Source organism: Panthera leo, chromosome E2 (genome assembly GCF_018350215.1).
Source record: "Panthera leo isolate Ple1 chromosome E2, P.leo_Ple1_pat1.1, whole genome shotgun sequence".
NCBI lineage: Eukaryota > Metazoa > Chordata > Mammalia > Carnivora > Felidae > Panthera > Panthera leo.
In genome coordinates this window covers 48319980-48347144 of record NC_056693.1, presented here as the reverse complement: position 1 = coordinate 48347144, position 27165 = coordinate 48319980, and the positions used below count along the sequence as shown (strand labels likewise).

Below are 27165 nucleotides of genomic sequence, written 5' to 3'. Positions count from 1 at the left end.
TAGTGGCCGGCTATGGGTTTTGGCCAGTCTGTGCACCTCGTGAGGGGTCCTCTGGTGCAGTGGGCAATGGCCCGCCAGGCCAGGGACGTGTATGCAGTTCCTTCTCTGTGAAGTGAATATAATGATCTTTCTTTTCTGGGCTGCTATATTCAATGAATCCATGGTGACAAACCACTTAAATGGGACTAAAGCGTCCGAGGCTGGGATTTGAACCCCTGATGCCCCTGTTCATTGGCTATGTGTCCTTCGGCCAGTGGCTGACTCTCGGCTTTATTCTCCTCATTTGTAAAACAGAGATAATGATACTGCAAGATGTGGGAGGTACCCATGATAATTTGGTGTCATGCAGATGAGCAAGTGTTCATTGAGCAGCGGTGCCCTGCACCTGGAAAATGCAGGGTAATTTCACAGGTGAGCAGAGCCATTGCAGCTGTGGTAGCTGTTGGTAGAGACTGTCCTAGAGCTTGAGGAACCACAGAGGGGGCCAGAGGAGGGAATGGGGTCTTGCAAGGGGACAGGAACTTATCCTGCCCTGGCTTAAGTTTGCAGTGGTGTGTGTTTGGGCCTTGTGCTCTAAGGCTGGCACTCTCAGCAACCCTGCCAGACTGGCATGATCATTGTGCCCCACTCAGGTATGGGTGGGGAAAGGGCGGCTCAGCGCTAGAGCTAGGATTGGAAGTCGGACACCTCTAGTCATTTTGAGAGAACTGAAAGGGGAAGAATCTCCCCAGGATTGATGCTAACACTGGCTCCAAATTGAGAGGGTGATCTGAGAGAGGGAGCTGGGGGAGGAGACAGGAACCAGGTAGCCAAGGAAACTCTTGATGGATTCTTTCCTTCCTCATCCTGCCCGGTTTTCCTCCTGCTTCTGGAGTACAGAGTATTTAACTGACCTAGGCCTTCTCTGATGGTATTTCAGCATCTGGTCCAAATGTCCAATTCATTCACTCAGACGTTTTTCACCAGATGTTATGGTCTCCTATGTGCAAAGCTGGCATCAGGCTCCAGGGACATAGTGGTGAGAACAGAACAAGGTTCCTCCTCGAGGAAAGACAGATAACCCACAAATGAACACACTTAAGGTAATGACACAGTGGCCGGTACTATGCAGAAGTACCACAGAGGTGTGGGACAAGGAATGACCTGAGGTGGGCAGAGAAGGCCTTTCTATACAGGTGATGTTTGAGTTGACAAGAAGGAGTCAGCTGGGCAAAAAATCTGGGCTGGAACATTTAGGCAGAGGGAACGGGCAAAGTCCTTCACGAGTCAGTCTGATGTGTGGCTGGGCAGTCAGTGTGGGGACAGTGGGTGGAGCTGAGGGAAGGGTCACTTTGTAGCCTGCCGGGAAGTCAGAGGAGCAGTTAAGATTTACTCTAAGTGCAGATTTCAGAATTCTTCTGGAAATGAAAACAAAACAAAACAAAACAAAACTTGTATTCTTCCTTTACTTTCTCTCTTTTGTGATTTTTGGGGCCTCTTTTAGAAACACATCTGAGGTGCTCTCTAAACAGGAGGCAAGGGTTAGCGCCCACCAGATCCCCTTCACCAATGGCTGTAACCAATTTCCCAGCTGCTGTGGGGTGGGAGGGCCTGTAACAACAGCAGAACTGCCTCTTTCTCCAAGCCATCTTGTCAGAGATACTTGGGAGGTTACACCCCTCCACAACCCCGGGGGGCCACTGACTGAGTGAGGGCCCAGCCTTCTTGTCTCAGCTGGAGAGGGTACTCTGTGGTGCTATTTAAAAATGCTTCAGAGCCTCTGGGACTGACCTTCTCTATCCTGCTCCCAACACTTCCTCACAGGTTTCTCCTGAGAGCAAGCTCTCAGCGACTCATGTGATGCTGAACCCCTGTCTCAGGCTCTGCTTCTGGGGAAGCCAACCTCAGGCAGGCCATTGGAAACCAGGTATTCTTTGGTTTAGAAATTGGGGTTCAGGGATCAGAGGACCAGGGGATCATTGTTCCTTCCAGCTCTTAAGGTCTCTAAAACGGTGTGATTTACTCAATCACACAAGTTAGTGGCAGAGCTGGTCCACAAACCATGCACAGTCTGGAGGAACCAGGGTGGGGTGGGGCCTGCTGGTGAATGTGGTGCAGAGGCCAAGGCCACAGCTGTGCTTTACCGGCAGTTGTGCTCCCAGATCAAGCTTCATCTCAGGTAAGTCTCTGTCTACCTTCATTAGTCCAGAGACCTTAGTTTCCTGAATTCCACCCCTTTCCCTTTCTTTCAGCATAATTCACTCTAAAGTGAGAGAGATTGGCAGCTCAGAGACCATGCATCCTGAAAAGAAGATGTTTGTTAATCCAAATAAATCTGTAATAGAAAAATACTTATTTTGAGAGAGAGAGCACGAATAGGGGAGGGACAGAGAGAGAGAGAGAGGGATCTAAAGCAGGCTCTGTGCTGACAGCAGAGAGCCCAACGTGGGGCTCGAACTAAAAAATGGTGAGATCATAACCTGAACTGAAGTCGGACACTTAACCAACTGAGCCATCCATGCGCCCCCAAGTAAATCTGTAATTTGATGGGCTTTTTTCCAGGGTGATAAAGTGAGTTGGAAAAATGCAAAAAAAGCACAAGTCTATAGGTTTTGAGGTCACAAGGGAGACATATATCAGGAGATTCCTTAGCTTTCCCAGGGATCTGCTTCTCTCCACCCTTCTCTCCCCATAATCAGGCCACCCAAGCTGAGAAATGCTTAGTGTCTTCCTCAGGTTCCAACAGCAGGGCCTGTCAAAAGTGTGTCACTGAAAGAGAAAGTGCTAAAGCTGAAGAAATAATTTTGCTAAAAGTGCATTTTAAAAAAGAACAGACTGGTAATCTGAGCTAAGTAAACCCCCTCATGTGTGGCTTATTTCTCAGAAAAGTGGAGGACTTTCTAGGATTTAGTAAATTTCTACTCTATCTACTAAAGGGTTAGCATCACTCATTGGTTTGTGCAATTTTTTATTTATTTTAATTTTTTAAAATGTTTTATTTAGTTTTGAGAGAAAGAGACACAGAGTGTGAGTTGTGGGGGAGCTGAGAGAGAGGGACACAGAATCTGAAGCAGGCTCCAGGCTCTGAGCTGTCAGCACAGAGCCTGACGCAGGGTTCAAACCCACGGACTGTGATATCATGACCTGAGCTGAAGTCAAACATTTAACCAACTGAGCCACCCAGGTACCCCTGGTTCGTGTGATTTTTCAGGGTAGTTCTGGGGACGGCTCAGGGAGGCAATCCTGAGGAGCCACCCTGGACTCAGCCTCATCTGGCTTCTGCCCTTACCATCCAGGGGACTTTAGGCAAATCAGTTACTTTTTCTCACAGTTTTCTGTCTGTAAAATGAATGGAGGTGGCTATTCCATGAACCTTGGCACTCAGTGGGTGTTCTGCAGACCAGTATCACCTACACTTAGGAGCTTGTTTAGAAATGCAGAGCCTCAGGCCCCACCGTAGACCTTCTGAATCAGAATCTGTATTTTAACAGGTTTCTCAAGGGATCCATTCACACATCACAGTTTAAGACACTCTGTCCTTTGACCGTATTACTCAAATGTATCCTCAAACTGCCTCCACATCACCCTGGAGTAGAAGCTCGTTAGAAACACAAGTTCATGGGCCCCGGACCTACTGAATCGCATGTCTGAGGGTGGGGACCAGGAGACTGTGTTTTCACAACCTGTCCCAGTGACTCTTAAGCACACTGACCTTTGAGAGGGACTGAAGTTCAAGTCTAAGAGGATTCTAGCCGTGGTATGGCTGTGCAGCGTCTGTCGTCGGCAGAGCTTGTTCTGTGCTGCTTTCCTGAAACGCTCACCTACCAGCGCCTCACAGCAATTTTGTGATGTGGTTTTCTCCTTATCTTTGCTGTGTTACGAAACTGAAGCTTAAGGAAGATGAAGCAAGTTGCTCAATGTTTTGTAATATTGACGTTTCTGGCAAAGTCAGTGAGCTGTACGGGGTCATAAAACACTTAGTAAATATTTAACAATTACCTGATTATAAATGACAGAGGCTCTTGGAACAGGTGCTGGGGTTGATCTTGTGGGTCTTGATCAAAGCTTAAGAGCTCATGAACTGCAGCTCGTTTACCATTTCACTGTTTTGATTAGATAATACATTCATATTTTAAACATCTTGTAAAAAGGGGCTGTACTGAAAGTTTTTCTTTTACTCCTGTTCCATAACCACCCAGCACCCTCTCCCATGCAAATGTTTTCAGTTTATTGGGTCTAATCTAACTAAAGCTGATCCTTGGGAAAGCTGAGGAATATCCTGATACATGGCTGCCCTCATAACTCCCAAACTCTCTGGACTTGCTGTATGTGCATTTTTCCAGTTCACTTTATCACTCTGACAAAAAGTCCATCAAAATACAGATGTATTTATTTATTTATTAACAAGCATCTTCTTTAAAGGATGCACTATTTCTGGGAATTTCTGAGCTGCCAGTCATTCATACTTTAGTGTGAATTATTCTAATACAGAATTTCTTTATGCAAAATATATGTGTAAAGTGTATGCAAGTGTATATATTTCTATATATTATATATATTTGTATATGCTTGTATTTCCATGAAGAAGCATATATATATATATATATATATATATATATATATATATATATACATATGTGTATATATAAAAAATGCTTTGCTACCTCTGCTGAACACAGGTTTACAAACTAGAACACACACTTCATGTCTTGCTTGTCTCACTGAATATATCATACTGTTCTATTGTGTGGTGAATACTCAGGTTGTATCCAGTCTGTTATGATAGACACTGCTTGTATGTGTGGCTTTTTGCAGGTGTATATTATATATGCAGTATAGATTCCCAGAAATGGGATTCTAGGTATCTGCATTTGTAATTTCAGGAGATATTGGCAACTTGTCCTTCATCATAAGGTCAGTACCCATGTGCACCTCTGCCAGCTTTGGATGAGAAGTTACTATTTTCCCACATCTTTGCTGATGCAATAAATTGTCACATCACTGGACTTTTACCAATCTGATAGGTGAAAAATTGCCCCAACAGAGTCTTAATTTAAATTTGTTATGAAAAGTTTTAAACTCATGACAGATATCTTTAAGGACCATTTCTCTTTCTTTTTCTGTGGTTGATTTACTCATATTCTTTCTTTGCTTTTTTGTGGGGGGGTTAAAATTAAACATATTTTTCAGTTTTATTGAGATATAATTAACATACATTGTATAGATTTATTTAAAAATTTTTTTAATGTTTTTATTTATTTTTGAGGGACAGAGGGAGACAGAACATGAGCAGGAGAGGGGCAGAGAGAGACACACACAGAATCTGAAGCAGGCTTCAGGCTCTGAGCTGTCAGCACACAGCACAACATGGGGCTTGAACCCACAAACCATGAGATCATGACCTGAGCTGAAGTCAGATGCTTAACCCACTGAGCCACCCAGGCTCCCCTACATCATATAAATTTAAGGTGTATAGCGTAATGGTTTGACTTACATACATTGTGAAACGACTACCACAATAAATTTATTTTTCATTTGTTTTTAAAAATTTAATTCCAGTGTAATTAATATATGGCGTTATATTAGTTTCAGGTGTACAATATAGTGATTCAACACTTCTATACATCACTCAGTGTCATCACGATAAGTGTACTCTTAATCCCCATCACTTATTTCACCCATCTCCCACCTACCTCCCCTTTGGTTGCCATCAATTCTCTGTAGTTAATAGTCTTGTTTTTTTTTTTTTTTTAAGTTTATTTATTTATTTTTGAAAGAGAGAGGGGGGAAGGAAGGAAGGAAAGAAAGAAAGAAAGAAAGAGAAAGAAAGAAAAAAGAGGCAGAGAGAGAGGTAGACAGAGAATTCCAAGCAGGCCCATGCTGTCAGCACAGGGCCTGACATGGGGCTCCAACTCACTAACTATGAGATCATGACCTGACCCAAAATCAAGAGTCTGATGCTTAACTGACTGAGCCACCCAGGCGCCCCAGTTAAGAGTCTCTTCTTTTGCATCTTTTATTCTTTGTTCAGCCTTTGCTTATTTTCAAAATTAGGTAGTTGCCTTTTTTATTTCTAGGAGGTGCTTATCTATTTTAGGGTGATTACCCTTTTGCCTTTGATACAAGCTCTGTCCAGTTTAGCATTTTTTTCATTTTGTGGATGCTTTTTTTGTTTTGTATGTATAATTTTTATTTTTATTTTTTTATTATTTAAAAAAAATTTTTTTTTAACATTTATTTATTTTTGAGACAGAGAGAGACAGAGCATGAATGGGGGAGGGTCAGAGAGAGGGAGACACAGAATCTGAAACAGGCTCCAGGCTCTGAGCTGTCAGCACAGAGCCCGACGTGGGGCTCGAACCCATGGACCGTGAGATCATGACCTGAGCTGAAGTCGGCCGCTTAACCGACTGAGCCACCCAGGCGCCCCTGTATAATTTTTATTTTTAAGCAGTCAGATTTATCATTCATTTCTTTTATGGCTTCTGAATGTTGACTTATTGGTACAAAAGTCTTCCCCACTTTAAGATAACAGGACATGTCCTTTGTTTTCTTCTATCATTTCCACATTCAGATGTTGATCCATTTGTAATTTATCCTGATGCATGCTGTGAGGTATAGATCCAATCCCCTGCCCCATTGGCTATCTTTTCCTTGTGAAATAAGAAGCTGCTTTATCATTTTAGCTCTTTTTTCACGGTATGGGAGTCTCTTCCAGATTTTGCTAGTCTTTTGCATTGGTTTCTATTGATTCATGTTCATTCATGTTCCCACTGTTTTGCTTGCTAAGGTTTATAATATTAAAAAATATATATTAATATATGGAAGGACTGCTCCCCTTATTTTTAGTTCTCTTTTGGACTATTCTTGCTTATTTTTCTATTTGAACTTTAAAATCTAATATCTAATTACACACACACATGTTGGTGTTTTTATTTGAATTGCTTTAATAAAAACTGAAGTATAACACACATACAAAGAAGTGATTAAATTGTAAGTATACAGCTTGATAAGTTATCATAAAGCAAACATACAGTAAACTATTACTCAGATCTAAAACTAGAGCATTAGCAATGTGCAGAAGCCCCCCTAGACCTCAACCTCTTCTGAAAAGTAGTCATCATCCTCGTTTCTTATGTCATAGATTGACTTTGTTGTTGTTGTTTTTATATACATGTACTCTTTTGTATATGGATGGCTTCTTTGCTCTACAGTATATCTGTGAGGTTTATTTATCTTTTCTCTTGTTGATGGACGTTTAAGTTGTTTGAGTTTTTGGCTATCGTGAATAACATGGCTATGGCTGAGGACAACTTTTGGTATAACACTGGGCTTTTGGTGTCCATATATACACATTTCTGTTGGATATTTACTTACAAGAGGAATGTCTGGGCCATGGGATATGCATGTGTTCAACTTCAGAAAATGTCACCAACCCAGTTTTGCAAATAGATGTGTAACAATTTACCCTCCTTCCAGTGGTATATGAGTATTCCAGTTATGCCACATCCTTGCAACACTTGGTTTTGTTGGTGTTTTAAATTTCATTCATTCTAGTGTGTCTTTGGTAATTAATTATGGTTTTAATTTTCACTTCTGTAATGACCGATGAGTTTGAGCACTTTAAATTTTTTTAATGTTTATTATTTTTGAGAGAGAGAGACACAGAGCATGAGCAGGGGAGGGGTAGAGAGAGAGAGAGGGAGACACAAAATCTGAAGCAGGCTCCAGGCTCTGAGCTGTCAGCACAGAGCCTGACACGGGGCTCGAACTGTGAGATCATGATCTGAGCTGAAGTCAGACCCTTAACTGACTGAGCCACCCAGCCGTCCCAAGTTTGAGCACTTTAAAAAATACATGTGTTGGCCACTTAAATATCCTCTTTTGTGAAATGTATTAAGATTGCTTTAAATTTTCACATTAACTTCAGAGAATGGACATACATATTATGATGTTGAACCTTCCTATCCAAGAACATATGTTGTGCCATTAAAAAAAAGAAGAAATCTTCTATGTCCTTCGGTATTGTTTACCGGTTTTTAGTAAATACGTTGCATATTTTTTGATAAGTTTTTTCCTAGATGTTTTCTCTTTTTTGTGGAGTCTTTTTCTGTCTCTTGTTTGTAGTAGTTTCTTAGTCAAATCTCTTGGATGTTCTAAGCTTATAATCATACCATATATAAATGGAAACAATTTTACCTCTTAATCCAATTCTTATATCTCTGATTTTTTTTTAGCTTATTTAATTTCACTGACTAGAACCTTCTGTATAATGGTCGTAGGCACATGTGCCTGTGCTCTGACTTTAGTGAGAATGCTTCTGGTGTCTTCCAGTTAAACAAAATACTGGCTTTTATCTGAGTTTTGTTTTACAGTGTTAAGGAATTATTTATTGTTTTCTACTTTAATGAGGATTTTTTAAAATCAGAAAATAGTGTTGAAGTTTGTCAAATGTTTATTACATTTATGGATCTCCTAGAATCTATTATTATGTTGTATTAAGAAGTTTCCTAATATTGGGGCTCCTGGGTGATTCAGTTGGTTAAGTGTTCCACGCTTGATTTCAGCTCAGGTCATGATCTCATGGTTCATAGTGAATTCAAGATCCACCTGGGGTTCTGTGCTGGCAGCATGGAGCCTGCTTGGGATTCTCTCTCTCTCCCCACCTCTCTCTGCCCCTCCCCCACTCTTGCATGTGCATGCTCTCTCTCTCTCTCTCTCAAAATAAATAAATATTTTAAAAAACATTAAAAAACAGAATTTACAAAAAAAGTTTTCCTAATATTGAACCATCCTTGCACTCCTAATAATAAATAAATAAATAAATAAATAAATAAATAAATAAATTCTCTGTGGTCTCTTAATGTGCTATGCCACCCTACTGGAGACGCTTTGTTGACTGAGTCAATTGCCACTGTGGAGAGAGTCTGTGGACATTACAGTCATTACATATGGGCTGATGTGGCCTTTCCTGAAGTAAGGAGACATTGGTTTGGTTCTCTTCCAGGAAACCCAGCTCCAAACTCTTTCCTGGTGTAATGGCAATAGAAACTCATGTTGGTGTGTCTAGGTGGCTCAGTCAGTACAGTATGTAACTCTTGATCTTGGGGTCATGAGTTCAAGCCACACATTGGGTGTAGAGCTTACTTAAAAAAAAAAAAAAAGAAAAAAGAAACTGGGGTTTTCCAACAGTTTAGCAATTTAGGAAAAACTGCATGATTTTAGTCTTTTTCATTTTATCTCCGTTGTTATGATTAATTTCAAAACAAAACAAAACCCCAAAAAAACATAACAATATTTATTACACTCAATTTTGTTTATGTACTACTACAGAGGATGTTGCAATGGGCTTTAGACTCTCTGGGTTATCATAAATACAACTTGGGACTCACTGTCCTAATTTTTCTCAAGAAGGGGGAAAAATGTTAAAAGAGTCTGGGGCTTGGTCACTGGAGGGATGCAGTGCCCAATCCACAGAAGAGGCATCCATGTGGCAATGCAGCCCGGTGGTTAAGACAGTAGCTTCTAGGCCAGTTTGTCTCGGCTTAAATCCTGACTCTTCAATTTCCTACTACTTGTGTGATCTTAGACAAGTTACTTTACCCCTCTCGTCCTCAGTTTTCTCATCAAAAAGTGAGGATGATAACAGTTCCTACTTCTAGCCTTGTTATGAGGATTCAACAAGTTTAATACGTGGCAAGTTCCTTGGCAGTAAATGTGGGAGAGGGGCGCCTGGGTGACTCAGTTGGTTGAGTGTCCAACTCTTGATTTCGGATCAGGTCATGATCTTGGGGTTTGTGAGTTTGAGCCCCACGTTGGGCTGCATGCTGACAGAGTGAGGCCTGCTTGGAATTTTCTCTCTGACCCTCCGATGCTCACACTGTCTGTCTCTCTGTCAAAAATAAGTAAATAAACTTTAAAAAACACATGGGAGAGCCTGATTGGGGATTAAAGCATCCAGGGGGGATTGGGCCAGGTGGTTCCCCCCCCCCCCCAGTGACCTCCATGACCTTTGCTGCCCTCAGTCCTCATGCAGATGCCTTCAGGGTGTGCTTAGGCAAGTGAGCAGCACGTTCTCAAGAGCAGGGGCTTCTAAGATGACGCAAAATATGAAGAAAAAAAATGTCCATTTGTCAGCGTCTCGGCTACAGAAAGCAAAGGAATGAAAGATTCCTGAAGGTTGATATTTCAGATAATACATTTATAGAGTTAATGAAGAAGAGCTGGCCCAACGCTCTTGGCCCCTGTCCAGATTTTTCTGCAGTCTTTAATTCCGAGGCTCCCTCAGAGCAGAATTTCTTCACCATAGGGCAGGTATGTGTTTAACTTCATTAGAATTGCCAAACCGTCTTCCGAAATGATTGTACTGGTTTACATTCTCAAGCGTAACGTGTGAGAGTTTCAGCTGTTCCCCATCCTCGTGAACTGAGTTATTTTTAGGTGATAGTTATTTGCTGCATAGAGAGGATGACCCTCTGCCGAGGTGTCCATCCATGGCCCTGTCAGGCTAAAGACCCTCCAGCTACTGGCTTCTACCTCATTCCTGTTTGCTTTGTTGTGTTTTCTGTTATTCTGTTGTTCCAGGGAAGTTTTCACGCACTAAGGTTTGCTGGAGTCCCTTTGTCCCCTATCCCTTTCTTCCAAGAATAACGCTAGTGTGGAGTCTCCACTCTCTGTTCTTCCACTCTTGAGTCTCCTTGCTTGTCAGCGGTCAGAGGTTGAGCTTAAGGGCTGGAGGTCAGAGGTCAGAGTTCTTCAGAGGGACAGCAGCAGCTTTCTTAAAGCAGGAGCTGTTTAGAGCGTTCAGGGGTCCCATGTGACCAGTTCCACACTGAGTTTCTTTCTTCTTTCACAATCCAGTAAAGTGTTTTCCTCACAGATCTCTATTGATGGTGCAAAAGCAACAGCAATAAAGGAAATCATTCAAAAATAAAAGAGGAGGCATAAGTTTTCCAAAACTCATTTTTACTGCTATTTATAATAGTGAATAATAATAATGGTAAGTACTGAGCTACTGTGCACACTACACCAGCTCATGTTCTGAGCTTTCCATACACAGAAACTCTGCAAATCCCCATATAACCCTTTGAGGCTGGAATTTGATATCAAGCGCATTTTACAGATGAGCCTGAGGCGAGAAGAGAATCTTCACCTCTCCTGCTGCAAGGTGGAGCCAGAATTCGAACTCAGGCATTTATAGCTTCAGAGTCTCTATCTTACCTGCATGTTTTTTCCTTAGGTCATTCACATTTTAGAAACTTAGCTCATATTTGTTTAAATATTACCTGCTATAAATGGATGGTCACAAAAATGAATACTCTGATAACGTAACGTAATTCTAACATGTTCTTGTTTCTCTTCCCTCATTCCCATTTTTTAAAAATGGTTTGTGGTTTTGGTTTCATGGTTAAGAAAATTTTGTCCACCTGAAAGCCACAAAGATTTACTCCTAGGTTTTCTTCCAGAATTTTTGTAGTTTTAGGTTATTTGTCCGGGGATGTTCAGTAGTTTCTGCAGTACTGGTTGAAAGGACTCCTTTGTCCTGTTTTCTCTGAGTCTGGCTTCTCTCAGTAAATGGGAGGGTTAATTCACAGAGGTTCCACAAGGAGAAAAAGGCATAATCATTTTGCTATACCAGACGTAAACCCACTGGCACATGGTTAGCACTCAAAAAATTGCAATTAGTTCTCAGATTATGCCAACTGCTTTCCTGGGTTTGACATTAAAGTCATTTCCAGTTTTCTTTCTTCAAATGTAAATAGCAATGCAATAGATATTCCAGGCGTCCAGCTTTCCTTCTTCTTTAAAATTATTTTAGGGTATATTTATGGATCTTTATCCATACTACAAATTAGTGCTAAAAGTGTTTGGACCCCTGCACTCTGGAAACCATGCATTGCTTTTGACATAGCCCTGCTTCCAACCAGAGGGAGCTTCTTGGAGGGTTAAGAATTGGAATCATTGCCTTCCCTTGGAAACCTTTCCTGTCTCCTGACCCCACACTCAGCCCAGGGTCCCCTGGTTAGTGTTCCTCATCTTCTCTTTAACTGCACACACTTTCCTATGATACTGTTTTCTACGCAGTGATTTACCTGTTGCCTCCCCCCACTGGTCTGTGTGCTTCTTACTGGAATCATGACTTACTCGTTCCTAGCACAGTGGCTGCGCATAGTAGACGCTTCGTACAATGGTGACTATAGGAGTGGCATCGAGTACTGCTACTGGGTGGGCGGACTCCTCTGAGACGAGCCTTCTGATAACAGCATTCTTTCATCTTGCTTCCATGACATCTCTTCGTTTATAGTTTTCTCTAAGTGAGGCATTGTAGCCCTGGTTAATGTTGGATGGTGTTACAGGATGCCCGGATTCTGCATTAAGTAACATTGGATCCCAGACTGAGGAAATTACTTTTCTGTTCTTTTCTGTTCTGTTTTCAACCCTTCTTTCCTAGGAGGGGTTTCTCAGCCTGAGCGCTATTGACATTTGTGGCTGGAAAATTCTTTGCCATCGGGGGCTGCTCTGTGCGTTGTAGGGTGTTTGCGGCATCTCTGGCCTACATGCACTAAATGCCAGTAGCAGTCCCACCCTTAGTTGTGACAACCAAAAATACCTCTTGACATTGCCAGATATCACCTGGGGGACAGAACCCAGCTCCTGGTTGAGAACTACTACTCTGACGAAAAGAGTCTGTGCCAATATATTTTAAACACTGTTCTAACCCTTGCTCATCTCTCTTTTGCGAAAAGAGGGAGCCAGATCCCTAGCTCAGAGCCTTCAGCAGGCAAAGCTTTCTCACCAGGACTTAATGACATTGTTTTGCTTTCCTTGATGTCCCTTTTCCATTTTGGCAAGCAAGAACTCTTTTTCTTTTGATGAAAGTGTTATAAAGTTTTCTTTACAAATTAATTTAAGTAAAAAGGTGAGTACATCTAGAGGAATATATCTCAGTATATGTAAATATGGCCCAAACAGTGTTGTGCTAGACACCTGGCTCCGAGAAGAGGCTGTGTAACTCATCTTCCTGTTTCAGCGCTTCGGTCATCTGTGGTACTGGGCAGGTGTTCGTGTTTTGTTTCACCCAAGACAATATGCCAGCTTGGGTGATGCCCTAGGGATCTGGCATCTGGCATCGGTGCCAAGCCTCCCAGATGGGCTGCTACTGGTGATTACATACATGCAGCACCTGCCAGAAATGTTCAGCTTGCTGCAAGCATTTGGTCTGTGGACCCAGGAGTGGTTCTTACTGATAGAATCTTCCAGGTGACTTTGGATCACAAGGGTTAAGGCACTGCATCTCTGGGTCCCACCCAGTTTTGTCTGGGAAACAAGCATTTGAAAACAGATCACACAGGCCTGAAGCCCTTTCTGATTTCATAGAGAGGTTGGATGTGGGAGGAAAGCAAACATTTCCATCCTATCAGACATCTTGGCAAAACTGCTAATTGGTTGCTGCCTCTGCTTGCTTTGTGGGAAAAGGCTTGATCAGATAGCAAAGTAAGTGAGAATATCACACTTAGCAACCCTTGATGAATTAATGGGTGTAGACATTAAGCATCAGTGGCTGTCAACATCAGAAAAGAATGAATATCAGAGACATTACACACCTCCTGTTGAAATATCCCAGTTCCATTTATAGTGGGGACAAAGGGTTTGAGCTTGAGTCTGAGCCAGCTGCCAATATGCAGAAACAGAGGACAAAGGAACGTATTGAATTATACTGTGAGTGTGCAGTCAACAAAGTCTGGACTGGAGATACTCTAGAGAGCAAATATCCTGGGTTCTTCAACAGATGAATTATAAGAGAAAGAATGGGATGGAGGAGAAACCCCATAGATTAAAAGAGATCTAAAAGTTATGTGAAATTTTAAAAAAGGACAAAGCTTAAAAACTATAGTGTTGAGGGATGCACACTTGATAAAAAGTGTGGTTGATAAAGCCATAAAGAAACCAACAATGTGAATGCTATTATGGGATGGTGGTTACTTTTTTTTGGGAGAGCTGTGATTGGGATAGGTCTCATGGGGGTGCTTTTTGGGTGCCTGGCCAACCTTTCTATTTCTTGATTGGGTGGTTGTTGTAAGGCATGGTTGTCTGTACATTTGTTTTATGCTATATGTATCTGTGTTTATTTTAAATATTTAATATGTTAATATTTTATTTTAAATATTTTATTTTATATTATTATTATTTTTAAGTAATCTCTACACCTGGCATGGGGCTCAAACTTACAACCCCGAGATCAAGAGTCACATACTCTAGTTACTGAGCCAGCCAGGCAACCCGATGTGTGTTTTATTTTAAAATAAAAAGTTTTTAAAAAGCAGTATGTTTTAAAAAATAATATGCAACCTTTTGTAGGCAAAAAGACAAACTATGAAAAACATGTTTCTATTTTAAAATATAAAAAGTTTAAGGATAAAGCTAATAAAAATGTTTTATCTTGAGGGAGAGGGAAATAATGTGGGAGAAAGATAGGGACTGGAAGCTAGAACTTTCTGAACATACTTTTTATAGTCTGTATTTAGCAATTATGTGTTTTATATAATTAAAATGAAAAAAATTAAATCCCTAAAAATAACAAACACATGGAAATGCATGGTTCTTTGACTAACAGTTCCATTGGGGAGATAACTAAAGATAGAAGAAAATAGAAAGAAATCTTAAACTGCATGGACTTGTCTTTTTTTTTTTTATTTTTTAAATTTTATTTTTTATTTTTTAAAATTTGCATCCAAATTAGTTAGCATATAGTGCAACAATGATTTCAGGAGTAGATTCCTTAGTGCCCCTTACCCATTTAGCCCATCCCCCCTCCCACAACAACTCTAGTAACCCTCTGTTTGTTCTCTGTATTTATGAGTCTCTTCTGTTTTGTCCCCCTCCCTGTTTTTATATTATTTTTATTTCGCTTCCCTTATGTTCATCTATTTTGTCTTTTAAAGTCCTCATATGAGTGAAGTCTTATGATTTTTGTCTCTCTCTGACTAATTTCACTTAGCATAATACCCTCCAGTTCCATCCATGTAGTTGGAAATGGCAAGATTTCATTCTTTTTGATTGCCGAGTAATACTCCATTGTGTGTATGTGTGTGTGTGTGTGTGTGTGTGTGTGTGTGTGTGTGTGTGTGTGTGTGTGTATACCGCATCTTCTTTATCCATTCATCCATCGGTGGACATTTGGGCTCTTTCCATACTTTGGCTATTGTTGATAGTGCTGCTATAAACATAGGGGTGCACGTGTCCCTTTGAAACATGTCCCTTCGAAACACCTGTGTCCCGTGGGTAAATGCCTAGTACTGCAATTGCTGGGTTGTAGGGTAGTTCTATTTTTAGTTTTTTGAGGAACCTCCATCCTGTTTTCCAGAGTGGCTGCACCAGTTTGCATTTCCACCAGCAGTGCAAAAGAGATCCTCTTTCTTTGCATCCTCGCCAACATCTGTTGTTGCCTGAGTTGTAAATGTTAGCTATTCTGACAGGTGTGACATGGTATCTCATTGTGGTTTTGGTTTGTATTTCTCTGATGATGAGTGATGTTGAGCATTTTCATCTGTCGGTTGGCCATCTGGATGTCTTCTTTGGAGAAGCGTCTCTTCATGTCTTTTGCCCATTTCTTCACTGGTTGTTTGTTTTTTGGGTGTTGAGTTTGGTAAGTTCTTCATAGATGTTGGATACTAACCCTTTATCTGATATGTCGTTTGCAAATATCTTCTCCCATTCTGTCGGTTGCCTTTTAGTTTTGCTGATTGTTTCCTTCACTGTGCAGAAGCTTTTTATTTTGATGAGGTCCAGTAGTTCATTTTTGCTTTCATTTCCCTTGCCTCCAGAGACGTGTTGAGTAAGAAGTTGCTGTGGCCAAGATCAAAGAGGTTTTTGCCTGCTTTCTCCTCGAGGAGTTTGATGGCTCCCTGTCTTAACGGTGAGGTCTTTCATCCATTTTGAGTTTCTTTTTGTGTGTGGTGTAAGAAAGCGGTCCAGGTTCATTCTTCTGCATGTCGCTGTCCAGGTTTCCCAGCACCACTTGCTGAAGAGACTGTCTTTTTTCCATTGGATATTCTTTCCTGCTTTGTCACAGATTAGTTGGCCACATATTTGTGGGTCCATTTCTGGGTTCTCTATTCTGTTCCATTGATCTGAGTGTCTGTTCTTGTGCCAGTACCATACTGTCTTGATGATTACAGCTTTTGTGGTATAGCTTGAAGTCCAGGATTGTGATGCCTCCTGCTTTGGTTTTCTTGTTCTGGCTATTCGGGGTCTTTTCTGGTTCCATACAAACTTTAGGATTGTTAGTTCTAGCTCTGTGAAGAATGCTGGTGTTAGTTTGATAGGGATTGCATTGAATATGTAGATTGCTTTGGGTAGTATCTACATTTTAACAATATTTGTTCTTCCTATCCAGGAGCATGGAATCTTTTTCCATTTTTTTGTGTCTTCTTCAATTTCTTTCATAAGTTTTCTGTAGTTTTCAGTGTATAGATTTTTCACCTCTTTGGTTATATTTATTCCTAGGTATTTTACGGTTTTTGGTGCAACTATAAATGGGATCGATTCCTTGATTTCTCTTTCTGTTGCTTCATTGTTGGTGTATAGGAATGCAACTGATTTCTGTGCGTTGATTTTATATCCTGCCACTTTGCTGAATTCATGAATCAATTCTAGCAGTTTTTTGGTGGAATCTTTAGGGTTTTCCATATAGAGTATCATGTCATCTGCGAAGAGTGAAAGTTTGACCTCCTCCTGGTCGATTTGGATGCCTTTTATTTCTTTGTGTTGTCTGATTGCAGAGGCTAAGACTTCTAATACTATGTTGAATAACAGTAGCCAAAGTGGACATCCCTGTCTTGTTCCTGACCTTAAGGGGAAAGCTCTCAGTGTTTCCCCATTGAGGCTGATATTAGTGTTGGGTCATTCATATATGGCTTTTATGATCTCAAGGTAGCATGGACTTGTCTTATTAAGTTACAATATCAGTGTTAGGGGCACCTGGGTGGCTTAGTGGGTTAAGCGTCTGACTTAGGCTCAGGTCATTCATGATCTCATGGTTCGTGGGTTTGAGCCCTGCATCAGGCTCTGTGCTGATAGCTCAGAGCCTGAAGCCTGCTTCAGATTCTGTGTCTCCCTCTCTCTCTGCCCCTCCCCTGCTCGCACTCCGTCTCTCTCTTTCAAAAATAAATAAACATTTAGGGTGCCTGGGTGGCTCAGTCGGTTAAGCACCTGACTTCAGCTCAGGTCATGATCTCATAGCTCGTGAGTTTGAGCCCTATGTTGGGCTCTGTGCTGACAGCTCAGAGCCTGGAGCCTGCCTCAGATTCTATGCCCTCCTCTCTTTCTGTCCCTTCCCCGTTTATGCTCTATCTCAAAAATAAATAAATATTTTAAAAGTGTTAAAAAACCAAAATAAACACTTAAAAAATTATAATATCAGTGTTACCATTTTGAAACTACTATCCATATAGAAGGATAAAACAAGTAATCATCTTAAGTCTCATTAAGAAACAAGATTTTCAGCGCAAAAGAAATGCAAATAATTCAAAAAAGAAGTTAAAAAAAACCCTTATAATTATAATGACTTATCTATAAGTTAATGATTTATTTTTCTGTTTCTTAAAAACATTAACTGCCTAGGTCTGTCCACCTGAAAAGCCTATAGACACTGAATCAGGTAGTCATAAGCACTCCTGGTGTTCAGGGTGTGGTTTCTAAGTACCAGTCCCCGCTAAAAGAGTTCCTTGGAAAAGTAGCTGATTTCTAGTCTAAGGCAGAAATGTTCAAGATGAGGCTGGAATCTCAGTCATACTTGAAAGCAAGGAAGTTATTGAAGACTCCTGGAGCCCTGTCGGTAGGACAGGACCTTACTGGAAGGAGCTCCCACTAGCCTAATGATGAAATAATTTGAACATCAAGACGAATAACAAAAGCCACTTTGGAAAACAGCTTGACAATTTCTTATTGTTTAATCTCCAGCTATCATATGACCTAGTGACTCACTCCTAGGTATTTCCCTAACAAAAATAAAAATATGTGTCCACTGAAGGATCATCTGGATGCCAATGTATATAGCTTTATTCATACTTGCAAAAACCTGGAAACAACACAAATGTCTGTCAACTCAGAAATGGATAAACAAACTGTGGAATAAATAGGATTACTACTCAGTAATAAAAGGAACATACCGCTGCTATACTCAGCAACGTGTTGAATCCCCAACACATTTACTAAATGAAAGACGACACAACAGAAATGGCACCATTCTATATAATTCTGTTTATATAATACTTTTTGGGAGAAACCTTACTAGGGACAGCATTTGGATAAATGATTGCCAGAGGTGTAGGGTGGGGCAGGGGATTGGCTGCAAAGGGATACAAGGGAAGTTTTTGGGGTGATAGAAATGTTCCAGATCTTAGAATAATGTGTTGGTGTATATAGTTATTAAAACTCATCCAACTGTACACTTAAAGAGGGTGAACTTTAGTGTGTGTCAATTATTCCTCAATAAACCTGACTTAAAAGTAACTTTAATAGGTTGAAATATGTAAATAAAATATTAATAAATTTAAAATGATACTGGAAAATCATCATTAATTACCTTTGGAGGATTCTAGGAAAGAACTCATTCTGAAAACTGGTAGGTAAGTCAAAGGAAAGAATCAGACTTTTATCCTGATTTTTCCATACAGACCAAACTTTGAGATAAGAAAATAGATGGGGAGGGAAAGTTCTCCATTCTAGGAGGATCACGTTAATATAAACGTAGAAGGAAAGATACAAGCATCAAGGCACCACCTGGATTGACTAATGGAACACTGATGAGAGCTAGAATCTTCACTGTTTGATGAAAGGTAAAAGGCTGATGGAGAACTTTGTAATAGATGAATCATGGAGAAAGAACACATTAGCTCACTGAGATGAGAAAACATTTTGTGCCTCCTGCTGGAAGGCAATATGTCCTGTGAAAATTATACTCAAACCCAATAAAGCTTTTTGAATATTGAGGTATGCAGAGATAAATATGTTGAATGACATTCCAAGGATGCAATCAGCCAGATCCAGAATGTGGTAAGTCTATAGGACATTGACCCCATTACTTCAGCAACAACAAAAAGGGAAAGTAAACTTTTAGAGATTAAAAAATCTTAAGAGTTCAGAACTTGCTACAGATCTACAGATCTACAGAAATCAAGCTAGCGTGATACTGACATAGAGGTAGATGGACATCTAGATCTCTGGTCAACTGAGTTTTGCTGAGGATGCCAGCCAATGAAGGAAGAATGGTCATTTAAAAAAAAAAATGGTCCTCGCCCACCAACACAAGTTATTCAAGACAGCACAGGGGAAGTGCCCTGCAGTTCCGCACCACTCCAGGGACTATCCAAAATGATGAAACGGAAGAATTCCCCTCAAAACAATCTCCAGGAAATAACGGCAGCTAATGAACTGGATTTAAACAATATAACAGAAAGTGAATTTAGAATAGTAGTCATAAAATTAATCGCTGGGCTTGAAAACAGTATAGAGGACAGCAGAGAATATATTGCTACAGAGAGGAGCTAAAAAATGCTATAAATGAGCTGGAAAATAAAATGGAGACAACCACAGCTCGGATTGAAGAGGCAGAGGAGAGAATAGGTGAATTAGAAGATAAAATTATGGAAAAAGAGGAAGCTGAGAAAAAGATAAAAAAAATCCAGGAGTATGAGGGGAGAATTAGAGAACTAAGTGATGCACTAAAGAGAAATAATCTACGTGTAATTGGTATTCCAGAGGAGGAAGAGAGAGGGAAAGTTGCTGAAGGTGTACTTGAAGAAATAATAGCTGAGAACTTCCCTGATCTGGGGAAGGAAAAAGGCATTGAAATCCAAGAGGCACAGAGAATTCCCTTCAGACGTAACTTGAATCAATCTTCTGCATGACATATCATAGTGAAACTGGCAAAATACAAGGATAAAGAGAAAATTCTGAAAGCAGCTAGGGATAAACATGCTCTAACGTATAAAGGGAGACCGGTAAGACTCGTGACGGATCTCTCTACTGAAACTTGGCAGGCCAGAAAGGAATGGCAGGAAATCTTCAATGTGATGAACAGCAAAAATGTGCAGCTGAGAATCCTTTATCCAGCAAATGTGTCATTTAGAATAGAAGGAGAGATAAAGGTCTTCCCAAACAAACAAAAACTGAAGGAATTCATCACCACTAAACCAGCCCTACAAGAGATCCTAAGGGGGATCCTGTGAGACAAAGTACCAGAGACATCGCTACAAGCATGAAACCTACAGGCATCACAATGACTAAACTCATATCTTTCTATAATAACACTGAATGTAAATGGACTAAATGCGCCAACCAAAAGACATAGGGTATCAGAATGGATAAAAAAACAAGACCCATCTATTTTCTGTCTACAAGAGACTTGTTTTAGACATGAGGACACCCTCAGATTGAAAGTGAGGGGATGGAGAACTATTTACCACGCTACTGGAAGTCAAAAGAGAGCTGGAGTCGCCATACTTATATCAGACAAACTAGACTTTAAAGGCTGTAACAAGAGATGAAGAAGAGAATTATATAATAATTACAGGGTCTATCCATCAGGAAGAGCTAACAATTATAAATGTCTATGTGCCGAATACGGGAGCCCCCAAATATATAAAACAATTACTTACAAACATAAGTAACCTTATGGATAAGTATGTGATAATTGCAGGGGACTTTAACACCCCACTTACAACAATGGATAGATCATCTAGACACACAGTCAATAAAGAAACAAGAGCCCTGAATGATACATTGGATCAGATGGACTTGACAGATATATTTAGAACTCTGCATCCCAAAGCAACAGAATATACTTTCTTCTTGAGTGCACATGGAACATTCTCCAAGATAGATCACATACTGGGTCACAAAACAGCCCTTCATAAGTATACAAGAATTGAGATCATACCATGCATACTTTCAGACCACATTGCTATGAAGCTTGAAATCAACCACAGGAAAAAGTCTGGAAAACCTCCAAAAGCATGGAGGTTAAAGAACACCCTAGTAAAGAATGAATGGGTCAACCAGGCAATTAGAGAAGAAATTAAAAAATATATGGAAACAAACAAAAATGAAAATACAACAATCCAAATGCTTTGGGATGCAGCGAAGGCAGTCCTGAGAGGAAAATACATTGCAATCCAGGCCTATCTCAAGAAACAAGAAAAATCCCCAATACAAACTGTAACAGCACACCTAAAGGAAATAGAAGCAGAACAGCAAAGACACCCTAAACCCAGCAGAAGAAGAGAAATAATAAAGATCAGAGCAGAAATACACAATATAGAGTCTAAAAAAACTGTAGAGCAGATAAATGAAACCAAGAGTTGCTTTTTTGAAAAAATAAACAAAATTGATAAACCTCTAGCCAGGCTTCTCAAAAAGAAAAGGGAGATGACCCAAATAGATAAAATCATGAATGAAAATGGAATTATTACAACCAATCCCTCAGAAATACAAGCAATTATCAGGGAATACTATGAAAAACTATATGCCAACAAACTGGACAACCTGGAAGAAATGGACAAATTCCTAAACACCCACACACTTCCAAAACTCAATCAGGAGGAACTAGAAAGCGTGAACAGACCCATAACTAGTGAAGAAATTGAATCAGTTATCAAAAATCTCCCAACAAATAAGAGTCCAGGACCAGATGGCTTCCCAGGGGAGTTCTACCAGACGTTTAAAGCAGAGATAATACCTATCCTTCTGAAGCTATTCCAAGAAATAGAAAGGGAAGGAAAACTTCCAGACTCATTGTATGAAGCCAGTATGACTTTGATTCCTAAACCAGACAGAGACCCAATAAAAAAAGAGAACAACAGGCCAATATCCCTGATTAATATGGATGCAAAAATTCTCAATGAGATACTAGCAAATCGAATTCAACAGCATATAAAAAGAATTATTCACCATGATCAAGTGGGACTCATTCCTGGGATGCAGGGCTGGTTCAACATTTGCAAATCAATCACCGTGATACATCACATTAATAAAAGAAAAGGTAAGAACCATATGATCCTGTCAATTGATGCAGAAAAAGCATTTGACAAAATACAGCATCCTTTCTTAATAAAAACCCTCGAGAAGGTCGGGATAGAAGGAACATACTTAAACATCATAAAAGCCATTTATGAAAAGCCCACAGCTAAAATCATCCTCAATGGGGAAAAACTGAGAGCTTTTTCCCTGACACCAGGAACACGACAGGGATGTCCATTCTCACCGCTGTTGTTTAACATAGTGTTGGAAGTGCTAACATCAGCAATCAGACAACAAAAGGAAATCTAAGGCATCAAAATTGGCAAAGATGAAGTTAAGCTTTCACTTTTTGCAGATGACATGATATTATATGTGGAAAATCCGATAGACTCCACCAAAAGTCTGCTAGAACTGATACATGAATTCAGCAAAGTTGCAGGATACAAAATCAATGTAGAGAAATCAGTTGCATTCTTATACACTAATAATGAAGCCACAGAAAGACAAATAAAGAAACTGATCCCATTCACAGTTGCACCAAGAAGCATAAAATACCTAGGAATAAATCTAACCAAAGATGTACAAGATCTGTATGCTGAAAACTATAGAAAGCTTATGAAGGAAATTGAAGAAGATATAAAGAAATGGAAAAACATTCCGTGTTCATGGGTTGAAGAATAAATATTGTCAAAATGTCAATACTACCCAAAGCTATCTACACATTCAATGCAATCCCAATCAAAATTGCACCAGCATTCTTCTTGAAGCTAGAACAAGCAATCCTAAAATTCATATGGAACCACAAAAGGCCCCGAATAGCCAAAGTAATTTTGAAGAAGACCAAAGCGGGAGGCATCACAATCCCAGACTTTAGCCTCTACTACAAAGCTGTCATCATCAAGACAGCATGGTTTTGGCACAAAAACAGACACATCGACCAATGGAATAGAATAGAAACCCCAGAACTAGACCCACAAAAGTATGGCCAACTAATCTTTGACAAAGCAGGAAAGAATATCCAATGGAAAAAAGGCAGTCTCTTTAACAAATGGTGCTGGGAGAACTGGACAGTAACATGCAGAAGGTTGAAACTAGACCACTTTATCACACCATTCACAAAAATAAACTCAAAATGGATAAAGGACCTGAATGTGAGACAGGAAACCATCAAAACCCTAGAGGAGAAAGCAGGAAAAGACCTCTCTGACCTCAGCCATAGCAATTTCTTACTTGACACATCCCCAGAGGCAAGGGAATTAAAAGCAAAATGAACTTGGGACCTCATGAAGATAAAAAACTTCTGCACAGCAAAGAAACAATCAACAAAACTAAAAGGCAACCAATGGAATGGGAAAAGATATTTGCAAATGACATATTGGACAAAGGGCTACTATCCAAAATCTATAAAGAGCTCACCAAACTTCACACCCGAAAAACAACCCAGTGAAGAAATGGGCAGAAAACATGAATAGACACTTCTCTAAGGAAGACATCCGGATGGCCAACAGGCACATGAAAAGATGCTCAACGTCGCTCCTCATCAGGGAAATACAAATCAAAACCACACTCAGATATCACCTCACGCCAGTCAGAGTGGCCAAAATGAACAAATCAGGAGACTATAGATGCTGGAGAGGAAGGATGTGGAGAAACAGGAGCCCTCTTGCACTGTTGGTGGGAATGCAAACTGGTGCAGCCACTCTGGAGAACAGTGTGGAGGTTCCTCAAAAAATCAAAAATAGACCAACCCTATGACCCAGCAGTAGCACTGCTAGGAATTTACCCAAGGGATACAGGAGTACTGACGCATAGGGGCACTTGTACCCCAATGTTTATAGCAGCACTCTGAACAATAGCCAAATTATGGAAAGAGCCTAAATGTCCATCAACTGATGAATGGATAAAGAAATTGTGGTTTATATACACAATGGAGTACTACGTGGCAATGAGAAAGAATGAAATATGGCCTTTTGTAGCAACGTGAATGGAACTGGAGAGTGTGATGCTAAGTGAAATAAGCCATACAGAGAAAGACAGATACCATATGGTTTCACTCTTATGTGGACCCTGAGAAACTTAACAGGAACTCATGGGGGAGGGGAAGGAAAAAAAAAAAAAAAGGTTAGAGTGGGAGAGAGCCAAAGCATAAGAGACTCTTAAAAACTGAGAACAAACTGAGGGCTGATGGGGGGTGGGAGGGAGGGGAGGGTGAGTGATGGGTATTGAAGAGGGCATCTTTTGGGATGAGCACTGGGTGTTGTATGGAAACCAATTTGACAATAAATTTCATATATTAAAAAAAAATGGTGCTCGGACAGCTGGCCACATGAAAAAGAATGAAGTTGGGCTCTTAGCTCACATCATATACAAAAATTAATTCCAGATCTATCACAGACTTAAATGTAAGAGCTACAACTATAAACCTCTTAGAATAAAACATATATAAATCTTTGTGACCTTGGATTAGGCTACAGTTTCTTAGATGGGACACCAAAAGCAAAGACAACCAAAAAAGAAAAAAAAAAAAAGATAAACTGGACTTCATCAAATTTAAAAACTTTTGTGCATGTTGGGACACTATCAAGAAAGTGAAAAGACAACCCACAAAATGGGAGAACATAGTTACAAATCATGTATCTGATGAGAGTCTAGAACCCAGAATGTATAAAGAGCTTTTACAACTCAAAAATAAAAAGGTAGGGATGCCTGACTCTTGATCTTGGCATCTTGAATTCGAGCCCCATGTTAGGTGTGGAGATTACTTAAAAATGAATTCTTAAAAAATAAAAAATAAAGAGATAATCTATTTTAAAAGCAGGCCAAGGACTTCAATAGACATTTTTCTAAAGAAGATAAACAAATGGCCAATAAGCACATGAAAAGATGCTCTGTAGTCATCAGGAAAATACAAGTATAAACCACATTTTGCATCCACTGATGGGTATAATAAAAAAGAGTAACAAATGTTGACAAGGCTGTGGAGAAATCAGAGCCTCATTCACTGCTGATGGGATATACACTTTGGAAAACTCCTTTGGAAAACAGACTGAATGGTTCCCTCAAAAAGTCAAACACAGAGTGACCATGTGACCTGGCAACCCCATTCCTGGGAATATACCCAAGAGAAAACATGTCCACATAAATGTTCATAGCAGGAGTATTCATAATAGCCCCCTAATGAGAACAACCCAAATGTCCCTCAGCTGGTGAAGGACTAGAGAAAATGTGTATTCATGCAGTGGAATATTATTTGATGATAAAAAGGAATGAAGTATGGTCTCAGTGGTTAAGACAGTGTTGCTGCGGAGTGCCATGTGTTAATGGTGGTGACAGAACCAGAGCTGCTCCACAATGAAGTAAGGAGGGAGGCAGAGTCTTTCAAAGAAAAAGGAAATGCGAACCATACCAGGAAAGATTACAATGAAGCTTGTAACTATTATACAAGGGACAAAGACATGTGTCCTAAAAATTCTAGCTGTAGTGAGAATTGAGCAGCCACTTTCATGATGCTCAGAGGGTTCCAGGAAACTCTTGGAGATGCACAGCAGTGAAGTTGAATGACAGTTTCCCCTGGGGACATCTATGGGAAGGCAAATGCCCCCTATCTCTAGGGAATGCCATGGCAGCATGTCACAGTTTCCAGAGAGTCCTACAACTGGATCAAAAAATTCTCAGGCACAACAGGAGTTCAAGAATGTTCGTAGAATATGAGAAAATAACAGAAACAGATTTTGAGAAGTCGGATTTTCGGAAAGTGGTTTTCTGCATAGAGTGTTCCCTGCCTGCCATTGCTTCAAAATCACCAAAGCATACTATTTAGCAATGCTGGGTCATTATCCAGAAGCACAGTTTGTGGCCAGTGACATTCCACCAATGTGCATGCTGTGTAGGAAGGAGGTCTTTGCCTATATTATGAAGACTGTATTGAGAAGGCACTTCAGTTTTTTGTACAGGCTCCCAAGATGGCTCCTGATCATCAAAATGACTACCTGGCTTGCAGAAATGCCAAAGCACTTAAAGCAAAGAGGATGGGAATAAAGCATTTAAAGAAGGAAATTACAAGCTGGCATGTGAACTGTACACAGAAGCCTTGGGGAACAGACCCCAACAATATAAAAACAAATGCTGAACTCTACTATAATTGGGGTACAGATCATTCCAAGCTTAGGAAACGAGATGGTGCAATAGAAGACAGCACAAATGCAGTGAAGCTCCATGCCACTCACTTAAAATACTCCCTGGGAAGAGCTCAGTGTAACATGGGCACAGAAAAATATGAAGAGGCAGTGCAGGACTGTGGAAAAGTACAGCAGACGGAGAAAACATAAGAACAAATACAGCTCCTAAAAAACGCACAGCTGGAGTGAAGAAAAGGAAAGATTATTACAAGATTCTGGGAGTGGACACGAATGCCTCTGAGGACAAGATCAAGAAAACTTACCAAAAATGAGCCTTGGAGCATCATGCAGATGGGCACAGGGGAGCCAGTGCTGAAGCTTAGAACGAGGAGGAGAAAAAGTTCAAGGAAGTCACTGTCCCCACTGGTCCCAAGAAGAAGAGCCACTGTGACATTGGACAGGACCTGGGTGAGAAGGGCATGAATATGGGTGAGTTTGATGCCAACTGTATTTTCTTTGGCATTCTTTGGTGGTGCTGGGCCTTTAGCTTTGAAGCATCTGGTCCAGGGAATTTCCTTTTTCCATTTGGCTAGCAAGAGAAAACCATCCAAAATCCAGAGAGTGCAGACTTGCTCAGCATGACCTTGAATGTAGACACAATTCACCTCCTTTCTTCTTCACTTTTCCATGTTCTTGGAACAGTTTCTTCTTCTCAGTTGGATACCCTGGGTCTGTGTGAATAAGGTGAAGGAAAGGGTGTGGGAGGGAGGAACGGCTTGGACAGGGAAGCGGTTTGTGAATTTTTGTTCGGCTGTTTAACTTTATTTAAAAAGGCAAAAAAATGGGGGGTGGCACCTGGCTGGCTCAGTTGGTAGGGATTACGGTTCTTGATCTCAGGGTTGTGAGTTCGAGCCCCACACTGGGTATGGAACCTACTTGAAAAAAATAAATAATAAAATAAAATCCTCTTCGGGCACCTGGATGGCTCAGTTGGATAAACGTCTGACTCTGGATTTTTGGCTCAGGTCATGATATGGTTCGTGAGTTC

General features: G+C 40.4%; 1 protein-coding gene and 1 pseudogene across 4 annotated transcripts in view; both read left to right on the top strand.

Moving 5' to 3' along the window:
- Positions 1-27165, top strand: part of IL34 (interleukin 34) — an 85048-nt gene that overhangs the window by 38530 nt on the left and 19353 nt on the right. The window lies entirely within an intron of this gene.
- On the top strand, positions 25305-26970 carry LOC122208052 (annotated as a pseudogene).